General features: G+C 54.5%; 1 long non-coding RNA gene across 2 annotated transcripts in view; it reads left to right on the top strand.

Annotated features, from left to right (window-relative positions):
- The first annotated feature begins 1855 nt into the window (after positions 1-1855).
- Positions 1856-10251, top strand: part of LOC106026956 (uncharacterized) — a 98234-nt gene continuing 89838 nt past the window's right edge. The window contains exon 1 of one of the 2 annotated variants that reach the window (XR_010048777.1): positions 1856-1988. This is a non-coding gene — a long non-coding RNA (uncharacterized LOC106026956). Of the gene's footprint in view, positions 1989-2216; positions 2346-10251 lie in introns of those variants that run through there. The other variant, XR_010048776.1, reaches the window with a different exon arrangement.

The following is a 10251-nucleotide window of genomic DNA, read 5'->3' as shown; positions in this document are numbered from 1 at the left end:
CGGGCCTGCTCTCAGCCTCCCCCCCGGAGAGCGGCCGCCCGCAGGATGCTGCTGCGCCCCGGCTCTCCGCGTCCCCCCCTCGCCGCGCTCCGCCGCGATCCCCGAACGTGCGGAGGGAAGAAGGAGGGCGGGCGAGGGAGGCGCGGGGAGGGAGGAGCGCAGGGGGAGGAGGAGGTCTGGAGGAGGAGGAGGTGGCGGTGGTGGAGGAGGAGGAGGAGGACCGTGCTGCCGGTGGAATGGGAAGTTTGACAAATCGCTCCAGAGGCCGGAGAAGGAGGGGGCGGGGAGGAGCGGCGGCCCTGCCCCCCCCCCCCGCCCCGTCCCCAGACGAGGTGCGCGGGGCTCGGGGCTGGGGGGCGGGGAGAAGGGGAGAAGGCGGGCAGAGGGGTGGGAGGAGGAGCGCGGGAGCGCAGCCCGCCGGTCCTGCCCCGGCCCCCGCCCCCGGGCAGGGGGTCACGGCATGGGGGGGCGTGCAGCCGCCGCCGCGGCCCGGGGCTCAGCGGTCCAGTCTTCTGCCCGCGGCGCGGCTGGAGCGGCGGCGTCGGCAACAGGCAAGCTTAAAGGAAAAGGAGATGATCGTGTCACTCGCCTGCCCGCTGGGGCGCCGCGCCCCCGCCCCCGGCCGCGGCCCGGGGCCTGCCTAGGACCCCCGCCCAGTCCGCGGACCCGGTGCCGCCCCTCAGCCTCCGCCCAGTGTGCGCACGAAGGGGCGCGGCGCCAGCCGGGGCGAATCCATCCCGGGGCGCCCATTGCCCCCTCCCGCCCCGCGTCCCCACCCGGGCTCGCCCCCCGGGAACCCCCAGGCGCCCCGCTTGGCCCACGCTCCTTTCTGCCCCCTGCGTTCGAAGCCCCCAGAGTAATCCCTGGCCCAGGGCTTTGGCCCCTGGAGGATGCCAGGGCCGTGGGCGCCCTCGAGGGTAGAGGCGGTCGCTGGCCCGGCTGGGTGGGGGCCTCCCTCAGCCCCGCGCCACCCGGCTCCTCCCCTGGGATCCACCGCTGCCACTTCCCCTTATTTTTTTTCCCCAGGCAAACTTTCCCGGGCCCGTCACGAGGGTCAGCTTAGAAAGAGGTTCCTCTAAGTTTCCTCTCTAGACTTTGAGATGATCAGGGTCTCTCCATCCCGCCTCTAGTCCCCTCGGGCGCCGGGCCGCGCCCCCATCCCCCTCCCCGGCGCTCGCAGTGATCCCAGGGCAGGACAGAGGAAGGAGAGGAAACTCCCTCTCCCCAGCCCATCCCCCGCCCCTGGGCGCCCACGAGATGGGACCACCCAGCCTCGCCCGGCCTGGGGGCAGTTCTGGGGGAAAGGGATTGATTATTGATTGGGTGATCGGGGTCTTCGAGGCATCGGGCGGGCCCAGCTGGCAGGCCGGGAAGAGGAGAAGCTGGCTGGGCTGCTTCGGCGGCAGGGCGACGCAGGCTCACTTACGGGCGGCGGTGAGGGCGCGGGTGGGCTGGAACTCATGGGGGCGACCCTCGGGCGGCGGCGGCGAAGCTGGAGCCGGAGCGCGAGCCGCGCGGGCGGCGGCGCATCGATGCGCTGCGGGCTCGATTGCGTCTCCCTGGGCCAGCTCTTGGGCCGGGAATGGGGCGGCCTCGGCTGGGCCGGCTCCGGGCGCTGCCGGGCGCTGGTGGTGGGGACGCGGGGGCGGCCTCCGAGCCCGCTGTCTCTCGGGCAGCACTACGCAGGGGCGCGCCTTGCCAGGGCCCCGACGCTCGCGCGGGCCTGGAAACCCACAGTCCCAGCGAGGGCTGGAGCCCCGCGCCCCGGGACTGGCTGCCTGTGCGCTCCCGGAGCTGCAATCCCGGCCTCCTTTCCTTTTCTTTTCTTTCTTCTTTTTTTTTTTTTTGTTTCTTTCTTTTTTAATCTTTTCCTCCCACCCTTTCTCCTTTTAATGTTTTCTTTGTGATTGTTTTTGTAAGTTTGTTTTAAAAGTTCACAGCATGCTTTCTTTTCTTGTAGACTAGGAGACCGTGATCTCACCCTGACGGTAAGATCAAAAGTCTCCGCTCGCCCCCAGCCTGCAGGCTTGGGCTTGGTCCAGACGCCTCCCTGAATGCAGATGTGCCGCCGCCGCCGCCGCCTTCGGCTTCCCCAGCTATAAAACTGCCTCCAGCGCCTTGGCGCGCGCAGGAGCGCTTGGAGTTGCGGGGTGCGGACCCCGGGCGGGGCCGGGAGCCCGAGGCGGGTGGCGGCTGGACTCTGGTGCTGGCGGTGTGTGGCGTGCTCGTGGGTGGGACGCCATGCGCGCTTGGTGCCTGTGGCCGCAAAGGCCAGAACGGCGGCCCCTCCAGGCCCCGGAGACGCGGCCGTGGGGCGTGAAACGCTTCTTGCGAGCGAGGGAACGGTGAGTCGGCAAACGCCGCCGGCGCCTTACGGTTCTGGTGGCTGAGCCGGGCTCCTCTCGCCAGGAGGAGGGTCGGCTCCGCGCGAGATCAGCTCCCACCGGCCCCAGGCTCACCCTGGAAGCCGCGGTGCCCACTTATGCGCGCGGGCTGCGGCGTGTATGCACAGCATCGGGCACTGCGTACCGAAAACAGGGAGTTTGCTCTGATGGTGCTTCCCTCCGCCTTTCCTTCCCTTTGCTGTTCTTCCAACCTCTGTACCCTCCGCTCTCTGCCCCTGTGGACGGCTGCCGAAGCTCGGGTCTCCACATCGCCTACTGCTGCAGCCTCTTGATCGGTGTCTCTCCCTCCCCCGCTCAGGTGCGGTGCGCTGCGCGATCCTAACATCTGTCCGTCCCGCCATTGACGTATCCATCAGTGTCAATGGACCTCACATTGGGCGACAGCGTCAAGCACAACACCGGCCATAACGGGGTGCACACCAGCGCTCTGCACAGCCTGTCCCGAACACAGACTGGGATTTGGCTATCTTGACACTGGGATCTGGCTGACTTGGTACAGCCTGGATCCCTGTCTTCTACTGTGATCTTTTAGCCACATATATTCGCCCTCCTCCTTGGTTTAGAGATCCCCACCAGATGAAGAGTTTTTTTAGGCCGTTCTAGGGATGGGACAGATGAAAAGCAGCAGCATCACCCATTGAATCCCAATAATTCTCTGCCCATTTTCTGCGGGTTGGGTGTGGTTAGAAGAGAAAGAACAAGAAATTTCCAAATCTTTTCTAGCCACAGTACAGATCTAGAAGATATCTGGATACCGAGGCTTCAGCCCATTTCACTTGGGCATTTCACCTGGGTGACTGAAATAGCATGGCAGGTCTTAGCCAGAAACGTTCAAGATTAAAACTTTACTTCACCTACCTGGCTGCTGCTCCACCAGGCCTGACCCTAAGCTGGAGAAAGGAAGGAAACACAGATCCAAGTGAAAACTCAGGGGATTGATTTAGGGAGAAATGGTGTCCGGATGGCAGTAAGCCTGTATCATATGTTATTTACAGAGGGAGAAAGGGCCCTGTATTTGGGAAACCAGAGCTTTGCACTTAGTTGCTGGCGCCTGTTTTCCCAGAATGCTGACCTTGGCTGCCTTTTCGTGTTCTCCCTGCTATGGGCTCTCTACTCTTGCTCCCCGTTCTCTCCTCAGTTGTCCAGAGGGTAAATATAATCACATGTATCCCTGACCAATGTGCTCTGCCCAAAGGGCCTTCAGGTCCTCCTCCCAAGAAGTTCTGCAAAAGAGTGTCCTGAGTGTGGGGCAGACGTGCTCCTAGGACATCTTGGGGAGGCTGTAGGTCTTACCTGGCATTTTACCTTACTTCGTTCTTACTCTATATGTCTGCCTGGCTGCTGGATAAATTCTGCCCCTCAGAGGTGACTACACAAGAGGGTGAAACTGCACATGTGTTCACATCCACTTTCTTGAGAAGGGGGGAAAGCTACCTTCTGAGGATGAGTGCCAGGGTCTTCTGCTCCCGTCTGAAGAAGCCAGGGAAAGCTTTGGCAGGGTTGACTGGGTGTCCTTCAGGAAGGAGAATCTGCCTGCCTGCACTATCAAGTGCAGACTCCTTGTGCCACACGCCACACCCAGATGTAGCTATCTTCAGGGTACACTAGTAAGGCAGAAAAGCCCCTGGCCAACAGAGGAGCTAAGATTGTGTAGAAGGTACACTATGTAGCAGTCTTTTTACCCTACTCTTCAAATGGTTATAGAAAGCTTTGAAAAACTATTCAGGCTTCTGCCCCTTGCAAGCATCGGGTAACTTAGCCACTTGAGTCAATGTCTAAGCCATATGCCCCTACCTCTGGAAAGTGGCATGGTTTTCAGGGAAATAAAAAAAATACACTAAAAATAGAAGAAAACTGGGCTGAAAAGCAATGAAAAGACTTACCAAAGTACACATATGGGGAAACCAGTGGCTTACCTCAAAAACTAGGAGGTCACTCTTGAGGATGCAGATTGTGCCCAGGGGCTCTGCAAACAACCCTGACCAGCCCCCCAGGATTATATCTGGCCTAAAGGAAGCTGGCCATTCCTCCACAGTGGGGAACTGATCTATATTCTTTAGAAACACTCCTAAGGTGGTTTACCTAGGTCATGAGTGAGAAATTTGACTCCAGCTTTCAGAACTCAAGGTGTCCAGACCCTATTCTCCCTGGGGCCTGCCTCTAATAGGTGAAAGACATCTCAAGGCATTTCTGATCTTGACTAATCTGGATACCCTTCCTCCTGGAAGAGTCCAAAAATTTAAAAAAAAATGCAGGCATGATTCCAAACAGGTGTACAGCAGAGGAGCACTGACTGGCCTAGCCCCCTCACCACGCCAGGGTCACGACATGTGTTCTGGGAAGGAGCAGCTGGGCCACTGCCAGGAAGCAACCAAGAGTTGCTGTCAAGACGACCACTGAGTGCAGTGGGCCCTCCACATCCAAGGAAGGCTGAGGTGTGTCTTCACTGGGGTAGCTACTGAGGAAAATAACTTAAGGACAAGAAGGTGTACTGGGCAATGGCATTTTTAGGCCAGGTGCCAGTGTAAGCTCTGCAGGGCCTAATCTCTGATCCAGGAGAAGGGATCCTGGTACTCAAAAGGAGTCCTGTGTCACCTGGAAAAACAGGCAGGTTGGGATTAAACTCTGGAAGAACATCAGATTTGAAGGTGTGTGAACATCTGTCGAGGATGGGAGCTGTTTGAGATCCCAGGGCCTGGCAGTGCCAGGAGAGATGGCACCAAATGCCCTCCAGCCTGAGCTGCCCTGGATCACGGGCTCTGCTCTTGGGTGGGTCTCTCCTCTCTCCTATGCACTGCCTTGTAGGCTAGGCAGTGAGGAGAAAGTGTCCTGGGGTGCAGAGATACTGCTGCCACTTGCATGCACATCTCCAACTGCATCTAAGGCCACCCTACCAGGGACCTCAGCTCCTGCCAAAACCAAAGGATTCAGATCTCAGGGCCAGGCCCTCACCAGGCGGTAAATTGTTTGCTAAAAGTGCATTTGCACAGCAGCAAAGTTTGTTTCTCTTTTTCCAGTAGCTTTGTTTTAACGGACCAGATGTTTTGTCTGTAAATTCTCCCAAGAACTTTTACAGTTTTGACGTGAAATAAACCTTCGAAAATCGGAGCAGTATATTAATGCCACTTCTGTGGGGCCTCTGGGCAGCTAGTCAGGGGCGCCCGGATGTGACTGGGGAGGGGGGCAGTCTTCGAAGAAGAAAAGTAGAGGACTTCTGTGCAGCAAGGTCAAGAACTGGCTTTGGAGATGTGAAGCGCCTCCCCCATCCCAACACAGGTACACCCCCTTGCTCACAGGCTCCCAACACACACCTCCAGATTGGATCTTGCTACTTTGTGAATTTCTGGAAATATGGAGCCCAACTGAACCCAATCGGCCCAAAGCACTCCAGGGATTTTTCACCATGAGCTCTTGGCTCAAAAGCAAAAAAAGCCTAAGGTTTTTCTGGGCAGCTTTGATACTGATGGTCCTGGGGGTTCGGGCAGAGCAAAGTGGAAGTGGCTCCCAGTCTACGAGGATCTCCTAAGTGAGCATAACTTGACTCTTGGGTGCCCCAGAACTTTGGGCAGAATCGGATGGAGTCTAGACTCCAAGGAAGCCAGGGCTTACTCACGGGTCACCTCCACGTAGTTCCATCACGCCTCTCCTCTATTCTGGATTTCCAAGCAGTTACAAATGTCTTGGGGAAAGGAGGGGATGAAACCTAAAAGCTAAACTATACGCCAAACGGAGGGAGGGAGCAGAACTAAGGCTGGAGTGGGGATGGTGGAGAGCCGGGTCTTCCGGGATACCCCTCCTCGGCTTGGGTTCGTGCAGCGGCTGAGTTCGTGGGTTTCTCAAGGCTGGGGCTGGCGGTCACTTTCCCCCTGCATCGCACCCCCACTTCCGTGTACGCTCCTTTGCGCGTCTTCGAATGTCTCTTTTTCTTCCTTAATGCTCTTTCGTTCTACCATTTAGTGAACTTTCAAAAAACTTTCTTTTTAGTAGGAAGAAGAGTCAATAAAATAAAAGCCTTTGTATTTCGGTCTAAAGAGGGCGGATGCACATTAAACTGCATTTTGAAGGGCGCAATTACCAGCGAAACGCTCTTTTCTCGAGTCTCACGTGTAGGCTTGGGTTGCGGGCAGAATTTTCGGAATTCCTCGCTACAACGTTGCGTGCCCCTTCACCACGTCCTGGGTGAAATGGATTTTTAGAAACGAGTTAGGCAGAGTTATAAGCAAACGAACCAAACCCACAGATCAGATAGCTGCGTCCTGAGGGAACTCACCCCTGGCTGAGAACGAGTATTTCCTCGCTAGTGGGAACGCAGAGGTGCCCACCACCTCTGCTCGCGCGGCTGCGGGAGCTGCCCGGCACCAGCGGGCATGTGAATCACAGCGTGTGCAACCCGCCTCTAGGCTGAACCCCGGCTCTTCGAATGCAGCAATCCCGGAGGAAGGGGCGATTCCAGAAATCAAACCACCCTGTCTTCTCCGCAGACTAGACAACCCAGTTTTCTATGCCCGGTGACCTCTTAACCGGCCAGGGAATTTGCAAGACCAGGAACAATCTCGTTTCCCGTGTTTTCCTGTATCGCTCTTCTTGTCTGTCTTTTGCATTATGATTTTGTGTGTGTTCCCAAATTTCCAAACGAGGAGGACCTAAGATAACTCTCAGCAGGGCAGGTACGAGAAAAGAGGAACAAGAGGCATCGTTCTTTCACGTTTTTATTTCTTGAAACATAATGAGTATGTCTTGTATTTGGACAATAGCAGAGCCAGGGTTGTTTGGAAGAGACGTCCCTAGGGGTCAGATTAGGTGGCTTACAAGTAGTCTCTGACTTGAGAGCTATAACGTTCACCCCTTCTGCAGAAAAACCCTGGATTCTGCTTTCTCTCTTCCTCTGCCTGCCATGTCTTTTTTTCCTCCATCTCTTACATTTTCTTTCTTTCTTCCTCCTTTCTGCTTTCGTCTTCGGTTCTGCCCACTACGGATTCCTCCATGTTCCTAAGAATTCTCAAAGATAATTCTCTTAAGCCCCATCAAGTGCTATCTCCAAAGCGCTGGAGTCCTTCCTAAAACAAGGCAGGGGTGGTAACATATGCAAGAGTAGTGCGGGAACCAAGTAATTTGTAGTTGCAACAGCTTGGGGGGGGGGTGCTGGAGAGGAAGGTCAGAAATAAATTGACACTTGGTTTAAAATAAAAGAACATGATAAGAAGTTTCAAAACTGCCAATAAAACCCTTTAAGTGGCTTGTGATTCAGTGCCTGGAGTTGCTGTGATGGCATTGGTAAATGACTCTAATGCCCAAAGAAAAATATTACAAATGCCGCTGTCTCGGCCACCAATCGGGCGCCGCTCTCCAGCGCGGGCGGTGGCTCCTCTCTGGCGCGGAGGGCACCCACATTTGCATGATAAATTGACCAGACTGGCGGCAGCCATTGAAATATTTAAATTAGCCCGCAGGGGATGGGGTGGAGTCCCTGGGGTCCCCCTTGGAGCAGTTGGCAGGAGCTGGCCTACTACCTCTCCATCAGCGCCCTCTAGAGGCGGGACAACGCGGGCGGCAGCTCGGGCCCAAGGTACAAGTGGAGGTAGGGGGAGAGAGGCGGTTTAGGCTTGGTCTGAAAGGAGGTGGGTTGGGGTGCTCTGGGCCTCTAGGAGGCTTTTGGGCTGAGCTAGTGGCATAGGTGTGTTGTAGGGTTTGTGCGTGTGTCTTCCACTTGAACCTGTCGATAAGTTGCAGAAGCAGGAGGTGACACAGAGGGTTTAGGAAAGACTCTAACCCCTGCCCCACTGCCTTTCTCTAGCCTCTCTTAACAAACCTAGCATTTAAGTTAAAATAGTGGGATTCCTGCACTGACTTACTGGCAAGAAAAGATCCTTTCCTACCCCAGATCACAACAGATCTCTCCAAAGTCCCTCAGATATTGGAAGTACTGATCAGATCTAAGCAAGAGGCCATGCAGCCCAGCTGGACACTGACTTGGGACTCCCCAGGGGCTTTACCAGACCCAGAGCTGCAAATGTGGCTCAGCTATGGGCACTTGGTCCCTGGGAACAGCCTGTATAGGCAAGACCAGGAGGTTGGCCCTGGCCCTCAGCAGGCAGAACTTCCCTGCTAGGCAAATGGAGGAAGAACCTTCCCTGGAGGAAGAACCCAGGCTTCAAAGTAGCTCCTTTGACCATGCAAGAAGAGGCTTATGCATGGTACTGATTAGCATGTCAAAGGCCAGCTGGAAAGAGTGTGCAATAGCATGTCAAGGGACTGACTCTGGGATGGTGCTGGTTTTGTTTGCTCGGGAGCACTTGACTACACAGACACCTGAAGAACTGGCCTTCTGGCTTTGCTCCCCCTGGGGATCCTGACTTAGCTGGGACTTTTGCAAAGGAACCCAGGAACATTTTTTATCTGCTCAGTGTCTCTTCCTCCCAACTCATCGCCCATCCCAGGTTTCTTATTAAAGTGATCCTTAGAAGTGTGGCTTTCTTCACCTGCTGTGGAGTGAGGGCCTTGTTCTTCATCTCAACAGGAGTCAAGACTCATCTAACTGTCTTGGAGAGAACTTGACCCCCACCTCTCTTTCCAGATGAAAGGATCTACAGGGTGTGTGTGTGACTTTTCTCTAGGCATTTATCTCCCAGATTAGCTCAGTGCAAGCCAGTCGTCTACAACTGTCCTCCCTGCTCCTTAATCAAGAGTCCCTAGGTGTAGGAGCCTCACATGACATGGCCCCAGGATGTTTCAATAACTGTTTGTAAATGCACATTTGGAAGAGAGTGAATTTTAACCTATACCTTGCAGGTATGTATCATCAGTAACTCCCAGTAAACTGACCAGTTATTGGGCTAATTCATAAGAAGCCTTTTGCATAATCTGAAGTTTTTAGGAGTATATTGGCTAAAGAGAAAGGGCTTTAACCCTAGGCATGGTAGGAATACACTAGGCAAACACCTGTTAGTAGAGGTAGACTCTGGCACAAAAATGACCTCTCTGCTTCCCCATATACTCTTCATTTGCAGTGGACTTACCTGGAAGTAAGGCTCCAACAGGGAAAAGGCCTGTGAAGGGAGTAAGCTCTCCTGGTCTAGCTAAGTCAATCTAATCAAGCCTCATCTGGGGAAGATGAGGCTTGCAAATGAACCAGAGTTACCTTCCAGCAGTAAAATCTATCATGGAGTCAATCTTGCCAGACAAGTCCAGAAATCAAAATCAAATCAAATCAAATCAAATCTCTCTCTCTCTCTCTCTCTCTCATTGGAAAGGGGGGAAAGTTGAGAAGTTAAGCACTGGCTATCCAACCCAGAACTTAGCTTATCTCAACTGAACAATGAATGAGAGGATAAATGAGGCATGTAGCAAAGAGGGGAAAAAATAGTTTCTCTTAGAAGGTAAATACCAACAAGCAGCCCATTCACAAATGTGCTGTTGTATATTGCAGAGGACTGCAGCTCTCATTGTGGTGATGAAGGATCTGGGTCCGTGGCCTGTTACTCACCAAGCAAGTCACCCCTGAACTTTGAACCTGGTCTCCTCTAGGACAGGCCTCTCTATCTGAAGTGCCTAGTAGACACTTGAGAAGGAAGCAGTCTATCAAAATTGGAGATCCCCTTTGAAAACTTTTGTCTACATGCTAGGTGCTAGGAACTTTGAGGATCAGGCCACGATTGGAAAGAGGCACTGGTACTATGAACTATGTGCCTGTGAGAGAATCACAATAGTGAGAGAATCACTTCCCAAAGCCTTGCTGAAATGAAGCTTGCCTGGAATGCTTACCCAGGATTTTTGCTTGGGATGATGTATGTCAATGCCTTGATGAAGAGTTTAGTACACAGGGTACAATAAATTGTGAACCCTAAAG

Source organism: Cavia porcellus, unplaced genomic scaffold, assembly GCF_034190915.1.
Source record: "Cavia porcellus strain 051 isolate PalLab524CR breed Dunkin Hartley unplaced genomic scaffold, mCavPor4.1 scaffold_7, whole genome shotgun sequence".
NCBI lineage: Eukaryota > Metazoa > Chordata > Mammalia > Rodentia > Caviidae > Cavia > Cavia porcellus.
This window is presented reverse-complemented; position numbering and strand designations above follow the sequence as displayed.